The sequence below is a fragment of the Oryctolagus cuniculus genome, chromosome 6 (genome assembly GCF_051225735.1).
Source record: "Oryctolagus cuniculus isolate XC-2025 breed Fujian yellow rabbit chromosome 6, ASM5122573v1, whole genome shotgun sequence".
NCBI classification, from domain to species: domain Eukaryota; kingdom Metazoa; phylum Chordata; class Mammalia; order Lagomorpha; family Leporidae; genus Oryctolagus; species Oryctolagus cuniculus.
Window position 1 is genome coordinate 28,700,199 of NC_142872.1, and position 12,580 is coordinate 28,712,778.

Below are 12,580 nucleotides of genomic sequence, written 5' to 3' on the forward strand. Positions count from 1 at the left end.
AGACTGCAGTCCTCGGGGACAGCCCCACATGAGGTCCACTTACAGTTACACTTCCAGGAAGTCCTCCCTGATTGCCCCTCCCCCCAACAGTCCAGTTGTGTGCCTGTGTGGCATGATGTCACGCTGTGTGCGTGACATTCCCGTGCCTAGCACTCCACAGCCACTTCAGCCCTCGCCCTGTTTAGGATGCGGGCGTTGGTTGCCAGGTTTTGCCGCTGTGATCGGTGCCGCGGTGGGCATCCCCGCAGCTTCGACTTCGCCTGCGTTCCTCTGTACTTCATTGGGATTCATTCCTGGCGCTGGGACTGCTGGGTTGATGAGCAGGTGCGCTGTGCAGGCGAGAGCTGCACCAGCCTCTCTCCAGCCGAGGCCCCGCCCCGGGCCCTGGGAGGCGCTGGTGCCGGCTTCCTCACTCGTGTTCTTTCCTCCACACGTGATTGTCAATATTTGAAATATACCGAGAAGTTAATGGAGTTGTAGATGAACACCCATCTAGCCGCCACTATGAAAGGCAGAGAGAGAGAGAGAGAGAGAGAGAGAGAGGGAATTCTATCTGCTGGTTCACTCCCCAAAGGATTGCAACAGCCAGGGCTGGGCCAGGCTGAAGACAGGAGCCAGGAACTCCTTCCTGGGTTCTCATCCTGGGGTCATCCCCATGGGAGACCTGGGTGGCGTTCCTGGTTACAGTCCCGCCCCCACAGTTCTGGTTTCTTGCCACGGTTGCCCATTCTAGAATGTCATGAACACGGAGGCTGGCTGGATGCGCTGGGGTTTGGCCTGCTCTCGCAGCGCAGCCTTGCGGAGGTTCCTCCGGTCAGCAGTTTCTCCCTGTCCATGCACGGTGGCGTCCACAGCAGGGATGTGTACTGCTTTGTCAATTCTTTGCTGCTTAAAAGGGTATGCATTTATTTTCATTTTTTGAAATTGAGAGAGAGAGAGAGAGAGAGAGAGAGAGGCAGCAAACTTCCACCCACTGTTTCACTCCCCAAATATCTGCAACAGCCAGGGTTGGGCCAAGTTGCAGCCAGGAGTCTAGAACCCAACGTGGGGCTCCCACGTGGGTGCGGGGGCCCAAGCACTGGGGCCATCTGCTGCTGCTTTCCCAGATGCGGCAGCAGGGAGCTGGATCAGAAGTGCAGCTTCTGGGACTTGAACCGGGGCTCAGTGCATCGGTGTGGTGGTGACGTTGCCAGCAGGGGCTCAACCTGTTGCTCCGCAACGGCGGCCCCCCTTTGCCCCCTGCTGGACACCTGTGCTGTCTCCCGTTCGTGGCTGTTGTAAACACAGCCGCTGGGGCCGTTCTTGGACAGGCCTTTGTGTGAACATGTGTGTTTGTTTCTCCTGGGTGCTGGGTCACAGGGCAGAGGCACGGTTAGTGAGAGCGGATATGACCTCTGTGCAGAGCTGTGCCATTTCGTACTCTCAGCCATGCAGGGTGGCCTGTGCCAGTGGGGGCTCGGGGTGATACTGCCAAGTTTCTGGGTGCTACGTCCCGAGAACCTCGCTGAAGGTCAGCACAGGGCTGGCTGCACTTGCTCTGGCCATCAGCTGGACACCTCAGGCTGTTTCTCGTGGACGGATGAATGGACTGATGCCCAGCTCGCTCTCCCTAACCCTGGATTTGAACTTGGGGCCCGAAGGTCAGCTTTTCCATTTGTCCTCATTGAATTCCATCTTGTTGGTCTTGAGTTAACCCTTCATCTGGTGCTGGTGGTAGTGGGAGAAGCAAACTCTTTTCCTGTTGTTCCCAGCGTAGAAAGAGTCATTGAGGCACAGAAAAGTGAAGCCGCTTGTCTGAACTGACCTAGTCAAGAACGGCGGAGCGAGATTAGAACCCAGGCAGTTTGGCTGCAGACATCATGGTCTTAACCATTTTCTCTGGGGTTGGCATTGGGCACAGAGGGTTAAGATGCTGCCTGCAAACGGTGGCATCCCACGTGAATGCAGGTGGAGTCCCGGCTGCTCCTCTTCCGATCCAGCTCCTGGGAAGGCAGTGGAAGACGGCCCAAGTCCTCGGGGGCTCTGCTGCCCATGGGGGAGACCCAAATAGAGTTCCAGGCTCCTGGCTTTGGCCTGACCCAGCCTCAGCCATTGTGGTCATGTGGACGTGAACCGACAGATGGAAGATCTCTCTCTCTCTCTCTCTCTGTCACTCTACCTTTCAAAAAATAAATAAATAAAGCTTAAAAAACACCCAATTTACTCTGTTGCCTCTTTTTGGCTTTTTTTTTTAAAAACTTTTGCATAATCTTTTTTAAAAAAGCTTGTTTTTGTCTACTTAAAAGGTAGCTCAATAGAGAGAGGAGAGGTTCACTCTCAGAAGCCTCCAGCGGCCAGGGCTGGGTCAGGCTGACCAGAAGCTCACACTCCATTTGGTATTTTAATGTGCGTGGCAGGGACTCAAGCGCATGGCCATCACCTGCCGCTTCCCAAGAGGTGCATTAGCAGGAAGCTGGATCTGAAATGGAGGAGCTGGGACTCAAACCAGCGCTCCGACATGGATCCAGGTGTCCTGGCGCACAGCGCCGGCCCCTCTTGGCTTCTGAGGTCATCTCCCTCTATCTTCCGCCTCTGAAACCATTTTGAGCGTGCCTCTAGGGCTTCATCCCAATCACTGGTAAAAACAAAGCAGTATGGGGCCAGCCGAGTCCAGGGCGGAGAGCAGAGTCGGTGGCCGGCCTCTGCAGCCCTCCTCTGTCCTGGCTGCGTTCTGTTCGCCCACAGCCCTTTGTGCCGGCTGCACGTCATGGAAGCCGGATCCGGCTGTAGCTTCTCACCACAGCCTCAGGACAGCATTCTCGAAAGATCTCTGCAATCTGCGTACAGTCAGCTCTGCCTGTCGCAACTGCCTGCCCAGGCTGATCCACCTGAGAACTCGGGGAACAAAAGGTGGGGCTGGGCTCGCCTCGTCTGAGCCTGCGTGGGCTCCCAGCGGCCCTTGGCAGCTCCTGGGTCTCAGCCCAGCATCCTGCATGCAGTAAGTGCTCAATAAACGTTTGCTAAACCTTGATGTTTCTTTTTAAAAAGCATTTGTTTATTTATTTGAAACAGAATTCCAGAAAGAGAGAGAGAGGGAGGGAGGGAGGGAGGGGGAGAGAGAGAGAGAGAGAGAGAGAGAGAGAGAGAGAGAGAAACATCTCCCACCCACTGGTCACTCCCCAGATGACCTCAATAGCTGGGGTTGGGCCAGGCCAAGCAGGACCCTGGGACTCCATCCTGGTCTCCCACTGTTCTAGGTAAAGCGCATTCATAGCAAGAAGCTTGCAGCAGAAGTGGAGCTGGGACTTAAACCCAGGGCCTGTGACACAAGGTGGGGTCCTCGCCACTCTGCTTCCCCCCCCTCCCTGCTGCCCGCTCGCCTGAGCAGCTGCGGCTGACGTCAGACTTCACGCACTCCTGGTGTTTCTTGTTTCCTCTCTTCTCCCACCCTGGTAGGAAGCACGATTCAGGAGGGCGAGAGGTTTTGTCTTTTTTGTGCACTGATGTGGTTTACCTAGACTAGTGCTGGGTACACCAGAGGCTCACCATCTGACCGTGGAATGACTTTTTAGACTTATTTATTTGAAAGGCAGAGCTACAGAGAGAAGGGGTGAGAGGGAGGGACAGATCTCCCACCTGCCGGTTCACTCCCCAGAATGGCTGCAACCACTGGGGCTGGGCCAGGCTGCAGCCAGGAGCTTCCTCCAGGTCTCCCACGTCGGTGCAGGGGCCCAAGGGCTTGGGCCATCGTTTGCTGCTTTCCCAAGCCATTAGCAGGGAGCTGGATCCGAAATGTAGCAGCTGGGACTCGAACCCGTTCCCATATGGGACGGTGGCACTGTAGGTGGAGGCTTAGCTCACTCCGCCACAGCGCCGACCCCAAGGCATGAATTAATGAGTTAGGGCCTCCAAAGGGGTTTCTGGCGTGGCCAGGCCGGGTGTAGCAGCCGCTGCTCTGCCACGGGGCGGGCGCCTTCCACCAGCAGCCCAGCGGAGAGCGGTGGCTGCAGGGCTGGGCCCAGGACACCGAATCCCCAGCGTGGGCTCGCACCGGGCCTGCGGGGCAGGCTTCTTTCCCCACAGCTGGACGAGGGCTCGGCGTTGCCTCAGCCATCTTGACCCTCTGCTGGAAGAAGCTCCTGGAGACCGGCCGCTGCCGCGGGCTACGGACGAGCGGGAAGAGGCGCTTGCGGCCGCGCCTCCGGACGAAGTCGGCCGAGTGAGTTTCTATCACTTACAACCACCCCCGGGGCACCTCCCCGGCTCCTGATTGCGGAGCCCGGAAGGGGCTGCCCAGGGCCTGCCCGGGCGCGTGTCCCTCGCGCCAGCCCCGAGGGACGCACGGAGGCGGGCCCGGCGCAGGTTTGCGTCAGGGGAGAAGGCATGGGCACCACCGAGGGCACGAGGGCAGGACGGCGACGTGGAAGGAGCGCGCCCAGGAGCGGCGCGGGTCCGCGATGGGGGCCGCGGCGCGCTCCCCTCAGAGCTCACTCCGGAGCCGCCCGGCCCTGGCGCAGGTGAGCGCGTTAGGCGCACACCAGGAAGCGGAAGCCGCCTGTGCCGCAAACTAGAGGTGAGTGGAACTTTCCGGCTGCGGGGTCTGTGCTCAGAGTTAACGCGGGGTGACCAGTGTCCCGCTCCTGGGCTGCGGTGAGGATGGAGTGGGATCGTGCGTGGCGACAGCGCGGCGCGGCCTGGCCCGCAGCTGCGCGCGTGAACGCCCTCTCCCGGCCCGGGGTCGCGCCGGGGCGACGGTGCAGTGCCTGCGGGCGCCGTCAGGTGGCGCGCCGACCCCGAAAGATCTCCATTGCGGGCCTGCTTTTTGAAGGGCGCCGGGAGAGAGAGGGCGGGGTGGACCCCTACGTTCGCCATCAATTCTCTATGGTCTCCGGCCCACGGACGAGGGGTCTGGGTCACCGTGGGATGGTCACGGGAGCCTCAGTCTTCCATCCATGCTGGGTCAGAGCCCGGCCTGGGGAGACAACTTGGGCCACATTGACCAAGTACTCAGGTTGGACGGAGAAAGGACTCCCGGAAGGAGCGAGCGTCGTGGGGCGCCCGTGCCTGGGGCCGGCGCTGAGGCCGGGCAGGGCCCCCGTGACCTCCACTCGCTCGGTTTCCCTACCGCGGGCCGCGCTTGGCGGTATGGCCGGCTGCTCTGGCAAGTCCGGGCGCGGCCAGCAGAGGGAGGCAGAGAGCCGCGCAGGCCGGGCCCGGCCGCCCTCCCAGCCCGGCTGGGCGCGCAGGACTGCCCGTGTCCCCGGGCCTCACCGCAAGGAGCAAGGCTTGCCCTCTCTGTCGCGCCGGGCTTCTTGAGGGAGCACGCGGGGTGCGGGGAAGGTGAACTCCAGGCCTACCTCAGCTCTCGCCCTGTGGAACCCCACTGTCCGGGGGCTTGACCTGCCTGGCCCCCGGTCCTAGCAGCTCCGCATTTCCCGGGCGTGGGTGTGGGCCGGGGCGCGGGCCCTTCTGCGGTAGGGACTTGGGGGCTGCAGAAGAGGGTCCTTCCCCTAAGCTGCCATCGCGCCAGGCCTGGCTGGCCGGAGGGGCTGTGGGCGGCAGGGGAGTGCCCGTGCCTTGCCACCCTGGCCCGTCGCAGCCCCATCCTGGACAGGCGCCCAGAGGCCCACAAAGGCCCTCAGATGAAGCCGTGGCCCAGCTTGGCCGCATCCTGGGCCCACGGCCGGCTGCCTCTGGGCACGGCAAGTCCCTGGCACTCCCTGAGGGGCTTTGTCCCCCAGCCCTGGGCCAGTGCTGGCAGGGGCCACGTTTGTGGGTGGGGTTGGGGGGGGGAGTGGGCTCCCTCCTCTGCTGCCCCTGGCGCCTTCGGGGCCAGGAGCTGCGTGGTAGGAGACTTCTCCCTCCCTACTCTCCTCTTTGGCCAACACAGGAGCGGCGGGTGGTGTAGCCCTGGTCTGCTGACAAGCCCCTGGGCTCCCTGCCTGGGCTCCCCACGCCTCTTCCCTCCTGGGGCCCTGGCTAGCGCTGCCTGCCCAGCCGTGCCTATGTCCGGTGCCCCTCATTCATTCATTCTTTGGTTCATGGTACTCTGGGTGCCTAGGCTGTGCTGGCCCTGGGCTCAAGGAGGAGCTGGGGACTTACAGCGTGCCTTGTGGGGTGTCGACAGTGTCCTCTGAGCCTGGAGCGGTGCCTGCCCAGCGGCTGTCCACCCTGCCCGCCTGGGGCCGTCACACCCGGATGGTTTATTCTGGTTTCAAAGCCCTTGTGAGCAGGTGCCGTTGCCTTTGCTGCCCGGGTCCCTGCTGTGGGTGGGGCACGGCTCTAGCCTATGGGCTACAGAGACCCACAGTGCTCACCCTCAGGGAGCCTGTGGTCTAGCGGCGGTGTTCTGGGCCGAGGTCAGCCAGAGCCCACAAGTGAGCACGCAGCACATCGGCGTGGGCCGAGGGGCCTGAGAGCTGGGGGTGGGGGAGTGGGGGGGCAGGGGAGTGGTAACCTGGTCAGGGAAGGCAACATCTGAGCAGAGAAGCACGGGAAGCTGCGGCTGAGCCGTGCTGATACTTGGAGGAGTCTTCAGGCAGACGGCACAGCTGGTGCAAAGGCCCTGAGGTGGGTGGGCACCTGCAGTGTGCAGGCCTGTGTGGCAGGAAGGCAGCGAGGTCAGAGCGGGCCTAGGGCCAGATGAGGGAGCTGTCTGTGGCCAGCGTAGAGACTTGGGTTGACTGTGAGTGACGCGGGGGCCGTTAGTGGATTCGGAGCAGGGGAGTGACCTGACATGAATTTAATAACAGGGCTCTTTGGTTGCTGTGTTGGGAATGTTGGAAGAAGGGCCGGATGGAAGCTGGGGGCCACGTAGGGCGCTACAGCCATAATCCAGGTGACCGTGGATGGTGGCTGGGGCTAGGGTGACGTGGCCCCAGGTAAGTGCAGCAGGAGAGACTGAGGCAGGCGGGCTCCCAGGGTTTTGGCCCATGCTGATGGGTTGTGACACTGTCTGTGAAGGGCAGGAGGAGGAGGTTGGCCTGGATTGAGATGGCACTGCTCCTAGGACATCCTGGGGAGCCGTGCGGTCAGCCTGTGGTGGAAGGCACAGGCTGGGGGTCACATGCTCGGAACTGGGGCCATCAGGGTAGCTGGCCCAGGCTTTGACACTGCGATGGTTCCACGATGGGGAGAGTAAGTTGGAGGTGATGGAGAACTGAGGCCGAGTGCCTGGGCGTTTGGCGGTCAGGGAGGCCAGGAGGAGTCTGGCATCGTGGCTGTCACTGAGCACTGACCAGTCAGTCAGTCAGGCGCCTGCGCGAGTGCTGGGAAGCCGTGGGCGTGCCAGCCGTAGCTGGCCGTGCAGCACGCCGAGTGAGGACGCCATGGCATGGAGGAATGGCATCCTTCCCCTGGAGGCTACGGCCTCTGCCAGGCCAGGGGCAGCGGAGAGGGGAGCAGGCTGGGCTCCTCCTGCACCCTCCGTGCATCCCACGTACCCTAGTGCAGTGCCCAGCCTGCACATCCACACAAAGCAATGGTGCTCTGGTCTTTGACGAACAGTGGTGTTGGAATGTGTGTGGGTGGGGGGATAAGAGTGGGATTGGAGAGGGATTGGGAGGAGGGCTGGAGACAGTGAGCAGGGGCAGCTTTTTAAGGAGCTTTGCCTTAATGGGAAAGAGAAACAGGACAGCAGCTGCAGAGTGGAGAGGAAGTGGCCACGTGAGGGCCGGTAAGGGGGGCACCCCAGGCGGGCAGCCAGCGTGAGTGCAGTGAAGTCATCAGAAGTGCTGGGGGCATGGGAGGTGTGGGGTTCCCCGGATGTCAGGTTTGAGGCGAAATCAGGAGAGGACCCCAATAGGTGGCTGTGGGAGCAAGGGCAGGTTCCAGCAGAGCTGTGCACAGAGCAGGAGGTCGCAAAGCCCTGCCGGATTGGCCTGGGGAATCTGCATCCAATCTCTCTTCCACGGGCCTGGACAGTGGCAGAACTGGGTGCTTTAGGGACCCTCCCCCCCCAGACCAGGCCTCCTCTGGGCCTGGGTCGGCCCCAGGGAGTTCCTCCAGGTTGGCAGGTTCCCAGGTCTGGCCTCTGCTCTCTCCCCTCCGCGTCGCTGAGGAAGAGTAGGAGGCCTTTCCTGGCCCAGGGGGTGCAGCAGTCGGGTGGAGGCCTCCCCATGGCTGAGGCCGTGGTGGCCGAGTGGGCGTGGAGGTGGACCCGCTGCCCCAGCCCTCCCAGGGTGCTGGGTGCTCCCGTGCTCTCCCCTGGAATCGACCAGGGCCAGACAGCCAACCATGGGGAGAGCCCCTGGCCTCCTGAGACACCCCCCCCCCCCGCAAAGTGGGGAGGCGGGTAAGGGTGGAAGTGGGGGGACACTTGGAGACACAGACACTGCTGGTTCTTTTCTCAGAGGGACCCTGGGAGTGCGGTATGTTTTGGTTGCTGCTAGGGGCACGCTGCTCCTCCTGTCTTTCAGGAGGTAAAGCGGCTACAGGAGATGAATGGGGCAGGTGTTGTGGCACAGCGGTCAAGCCTGCGTTCTGTGTGAGAGTGCCCGAGGCTGAGGCCCGCCCCTCTCTGCCCTCCAGCTCCTTGCTGGTGCACCTGGGAGGCAGCAGGTGATGGTCCGAGTGCTTGGGCCCCTGCCACGCTCATGGGGGAGAGGATGGGGTTCTTGGCTCCTGGCTTCAGCCTGGCCCAGCCCTGGGCTGTTGCAGGAATTTGGGGAGTCAGCCAGTGGGTAGATTTACAACTTAAAAGAAGCTACAAGAGATAAAGCTACAAGGGATAGCTACCTGGCACCTGAAGCTCTTGCCTGTGGAGTCCATCCGTGACTTTCAGACGGCCTTCTGAACTAGTGCCACTTGACTGAGGGGGCGTGAGCTTCAGGGCAGGGTGCAGCTACACAGCCGGGAAGGGCAGAGGCCGAGCCCGGACCCAGGCCTCCTGGCTCCTGGGGCAGGCTCCCCCTGCTGTGGTGTAGAGACCAGGCCCTGCGCCCCAGTTGTGCCACACTCGGTGGAAACAGCTGAATCTACGGAGCCATCCCGTGTTGGCCACACTGCGGGCTGAGGCCGCATCGCCCCAAGCAGGCCTGGCTTTGGTGGGGCTGAGTCTATGGGGTGGGCAGAAATGGAATACTCTCTCTCTCTCTCTCTTTTTTAAAGATTTATTTATTTATTTGAAAGTCAGAGTTACACAGAGAGGAGGAGAGGCAGAGTGAGAGAGGTCTTCCATCCACTGGTTCATTCCCGAATTGGCCGCAACGGCCAGAGCTGTGCCAATTTGGAGCTAGAAGCCATGAGCTTCTTCCGGGTCTCCCACACGGGTGCAGGGGCCCAAGGACTTGGGCCATTTTCTACTGCTTTCCCAGGCCATAGCAGAGAGCTGGATCAGAAGTGGAGCAGCCGGGATTTGAACCGGTGCCCATATGGGATGCCAGCACTGCAGGTGGTGGCTTTACCCACTGCACCACAGCGCTGGCCCCTGGAATGCTGTCATTCCCTGCGTGGTCGGCATTACTGCTGGGGTGGCCATGGGTACGGAGTGCATCTTGGGGCCGGGTCTCACGTGGGTGGGCACTGGGCACAGCAGCTCCTACTGTCCCCTCTCCAGTCCCCCAGGACCGGCCTGTTAGCCTCATGGGGCAGGTGAGGATATGGAAGCCTGGAAGGGTAGCTTGGCTGCGACTGGAGGCCACGGGTCCCTGGGATGAGGAGTGTGGGCTTCGGTTACCTGCACTTCCCCCAGAAGCCCCTGCTGGCTGCTGTTTCCCCTGCCTACAGGTAGCAGAGGGCACAGGGTGCAGCACAGGGCCGCGGGTAGCCACGCCCCCTCAGGTCCTGGGCAGCTGCACAGGTGGTCTCTTTGCTTCTGGGACCTGTGGGAACATCCTGGGGCTTGATGGGCAGTAAGGGGTGTGATGGGGGAGCTCTCTCAGCTGCCTGGCTGTGTCTGCAGGTTCAGATCTGGGACGTGGAGCAAGTGACTTTGAGGCTCTGTTTGTCGTCTATGAAATGGGTTGTAGGTTTGTTTTGAGGATTAACTATGACCGGTGGGAAGTACTTAGTGTGGACCCTGGCATGTGGCAGGTGCATAGTTAACAGCAGCGGTGCCTAGCTCGAGGAGGGGGAGACTGATCGCAGCTCCTGCTGCCTCTGCTGTTTCTGAACAGGTCGGCCCCCTCCCCATGGGTTAGCAAGTCTTCCATGTTCCCTGGGAAGAGTCCCTAAGGTCAGAGAAGGCTTCTAGGAGGAAGGGGTATTTAAGTAGGGGCTTGAAGGTTGAGTAGGAGTTCGCTGAGCCAAGCAGCATGAAGGCTCCACGGGCAGAGGGCAGAACACCAGTTAGGGTCTGCAGGTGGAAGGAGGTGGGTGTGGCAAGCAGTGCCTAATGGCTGGGGTGGGAGGGGGGCAGTGGTATCCTTAGTCCTAGAGCCTGATTCCCCTTCTGGGAACTGGGCCTGCTCCCGGCTGCCCTGGGGTCTTGTTGGAGCACTGTCCCTCCCCATCCTTTTCTGTATGCCCAGGAGTCCTCCCCAGACCCAGCAGTGGGAGTGACATCTGGGGGGGGGGGACCCACTCCTCGCCCCTCACTCCCCTGGAGTCTCTCTCCTTTGTCTCTCTTCCCTCTTCTGCCACCCCCCTCCAGCTCTGTTCCCAGCTCTCCTCTCACCCCATACCCCAGGTCTGTTTGTCCCTGTGTCCCTCCCCCAGTGCAGATGTGGGATTGCAGAGGGACACTGGATGGCGGGAGTCAGACGCGAACCCACAGCACAGGGACCCGCCCCCTCCACCTCGAGCAGGACCAGAGCGTCATTGGGGCTCAGGGTCTGGGGCCCAGGGGTCCTGTCTGGAGGCCGGGGTGGGGGCTGGCCTCGGGTTCCAGGACCGCAAGGGGGTGGGGGAGGCCCGGCCAGGCTGGGAGGGGGCGGAACCTTGCTGCGCTCCCCTCCCCCTCTTTCTTAAAGGGCCCGACGCAGGACCGGTTGGGACCGGGTTGCCGCGCCCTCCCGGGCCGGGGCAGGACAGGCGGTAGAGCGCTCTGGGGCCGTGGTGAGCATCGCTGGGCGCCGCCATCACCCCGGGGTCCCGCACGCGCCCGCAGTGGCCCCGCGCGTCCCCGCCCTTCCCGCTCCTCCCACCCCCTCTCCGCGGTCCCCTCCCTCCCGCCGACCGCCCTCCCCGCTCGGCTCAGCCTCTCCACAGCCGCGGCTCCGACACCTGAAGGGACAGGAGCGGGCGCGGGCAGCTCAGGCGGGCAGCGGCGGAGCGGGACGGGCAGTCTGGCGGCGGCCTCCGCATGGCCCCACCGTGAGAGGCTGGACCCGGCAGCTGGGACCAGTAGCGGTGAGTGGGGCTGCGGGGCCACCTTGTCCCCGGGGCCCCGCGTGCTCCGGGACCCCGCCCCTCCCATCTTCAAACAACCAGTCTGGGAGGGGGCGGGGGTTAGGGGAGCGGTGGTCCTGTCGCGGGGGGGAACGCCTGCCGAGGTTGGGGGGGGACACGGCGCCGCCCTCCGCCCTCGGTGTCCGCTGGGGTCTTTAACAAAGCTGCATTTCGAGATCAATTCCGCGTTGGCTGGAGCATCCGAAGGATGCGGTTGTCATGGAGATGGGGCCGAGCGAGGAAGCCCGCGATGGCCGGGTCTGGGCCAGGGAGTGAGGGCGCCGCTGAGAGCCCAGCCCAGCCTGCAGGGAGGGTCGGGACCGGCCAGCCCAGTGTCTCCTGGGCTCTGCCTTCTGGCCCCTGCTGCCTTTGTACCATCTGAGGGTAAGTGTGTGTATGGATGGGGTGCCAGTGGCGCCTTGGTGGCCAGGGATCAGCCAGGGATCAGGGTGTTGGGGCCTGCCAGCGGCCACCGTCGCTACGGAGCAGCTTTGAGGATTTATTTCTGTTTCCAGTTTCCCAACTTTGACAGCCTGGCTTGGTGGCCAGGCCTCCCCGGCTCTGCCTGGAGCAGGGGCTGGCACGGGGGCGTGGCAGGCAGCGGGCAAGGCTGAAGAGGCACATAATGGCCGTGGCAGCCGCTGAGAGGGAGGGGTCCTTGAAGAGCTGCTGGGGCAGGGTGGGCAGGGGTCCCGACATGGGGACTACCCTGCCCAGCTGGGCCTCTGCTGGGAGGAGGTGTGTAGGTTCTTGCTGTCTCTGGGGGATCTGGGGGCTCCCTGGAACACGAACTGGGGACGTTGATTCTTCACAGGCCCTGGGGAGCACTGTCTGGTGCCCACCCCTTTGTTTTGGTGCCATCTTGGGGGGTCCAGGAAGAGAAGAGAGGGCAGGAGCCACCTTCACATGGAAGAGGATCTAAAGCTCCTGGTGGGCTCAGGATAAGCTGGGCTGAGCCCCATGGGGACCTGGGAGAGGGCTCAGGGTTTGGCCAGGGCAGCTGGGCGGCCTGGGTCTGGGGAAAGGCACTTGCACTTGCCCGAGTTTCTCAGCCCCCTCCTCTAGACCTTGGAAGTGAGGCTGCTTGATGGGGCTGCCAGGAAGCACGAGGGACAGTGGGTCAGGGGTACTGGGACCACCTCCCAGCCCATCCTTGGCCCTGGGCTGAGAGAAGTCAGGAACTTGCCTCCGGGGAAGCTGCACCTTGTGAATCAGTAGGCTGTGCCAGCTCCCTGCCCGTGTTGTCTCTGAGAGACCCCTGCCCTCCCCGTGG

At 62.5% G+C, this 12,580-nt stretch overlaps 1 protein-coding gene across 4 annotated transcripts in view; it reads left to right on the forward strand.

Annotated features, from left to right (window-relative positions):
* The first annotated feature begins 4,229 nt into the window (after window positions 1-4,229).
* PSD2 (pleckstrin and Sec7 domain containing 2) overlaps window positions 4,230-12,580 on the forward strand; it is a 56,223-nt gene continuing 47,872 nt past the window's right edge. Inside the window, exons 1-2 of one of the 4 annotated variants that reach the window (XM_051843451.3) lie at window positions 10,836-10,974; window positions 11,117-11,268. The gene's annotated coding sequence lies outside the window, so the exon portion shown is untranslated. The other 3 variants (XM_051843449.3, XM_051843447.3, XM_051843448.3) reach the window with 3 other exon arrangements.